The following is a 1,144-nucleotide window of genomic DNA, read 5'->3' on the forward strand; positions in this document are numbered from 1 at the left end:
GTTTCTACTGAAAACCCAACCTACCCTCACCAAGGGGGATTTACAGACAGAAAGGAAGAGAAACCACAGCCAGGGAAGGCTTTATACTACTGGGTGCTGTTCTCCAAGGGCCATCACAGGGATGTACATCCATAGGGTGCTCATTAATGGCTGCCATTACATTACTGCCCTGGGACAGCTGACCTCAGGAAGCTACTCTCTGGCTGTAAACGCCTGACCTCCAGGGCCCTTCTCTGTGGGTCCCTCTGGGCAGTTTCAGATGTTACCCACCACGCCATATAGTCTCCTGTGTGTTGCCTTCCACTCGTACCACTGTGCGTCCAATCTTGGATCAAGTTTTGGAGTAGCTGAGGCTATTCCCAAGCAAAGGGCAGTCAGGAGGAGTGAAGGATTCATGTTTCAAAAACCTAGGAAGAGGGGGGGAAAAATGAGTGATCTGATTTAGACTAATCCTTCTGCAAAGCCATCTTACTGTGGGATAAAAACATTTAAATTACCTTCCCTGATATTTATGGAAGGTCTGCTGAAGGCTACGGATGTGGGTGGAGAAAAACAGGCCAAGGGCTTACCAAATAGGGGAGGTATATGATTCAGCCACCAAAATGAAAAACAGGCTGACAAGTGCTGCAGGAATTGAAAGAGACTTCATTGTAATAGCGCAATGATCATTTAGGTTTTGATTAAGGGCCTCGGGGCACCTTATGGGTCTGAATCTTAAAGCAGGAGAAAGAAACTGCCGGTCCAGGTTATTTACTCAAGGTACCGGAGTGACCCGGGAAATTATGTATCAGGACTCTGCTCCCAAGTAAAAGCAGGGATCCCCAGGAGTTAGGGTTCCGCCTCACACCCTTCTGCTTGACTCCTGCACCGCAGGGGTGCGATATGCCTTCGAGCCTTTGTTTCTGGAATTTGAAACCTTTCTGACCGGCCTCCCCGGGAAAACATGGGCCGCGGGGCACCCAGCACACTTGGCCTCCGCAGCCCACACCCTCAGTCCCTCCCGCAAACCCGCTACACGATCACGTGGCTCGGAGGAGCACCGAGCACAGAGCCCCGATGGCATTGTCTGCACCGGCCCAGCTCTACCTCCAGGTGCTCGGACACTGGCCGGGCCCCAGGTGACGCCGACGCAGCCGGGAATGCC

General features: G+C 52.4%; 1 long non-coding RNA gene across 1 annotated transcript; it reads right to left on the reverse strand.

The window, feature by feature from the left end:
- Positions 1 to 269: 269 nt before the first annotated feature.
- Positions 270 to 1,131, reverse strand: LOC106724849. Its single transcript, XR_001360682.1, has 2 exons — positions 498 to 1,131; positions 270 to 407 (listed from the first exon to the last, which is right to left on the reverse strand). It is a non-coding gene; the product is annotated as an uncharacterized LOC106724849 (long non-coding RNA).
- Between the last annotated feature and the right edge of the window lie 13 nt (positions 1,132 to 1,144).

Source organism: Myotis brandtii, unplaced genomic scaffold, assembly GCF_000412655.1.
Source record: "Myotis brandtii unplaced genomic scaffold, ASM41265v1 Scaffold26099, whole genome shotgun sequence".
NCBI lineage: Eukaryota > Metazoa > Chordata > Mammalia > Chiroptera > Vespertilionidae > Myotis > Myotis brandtii.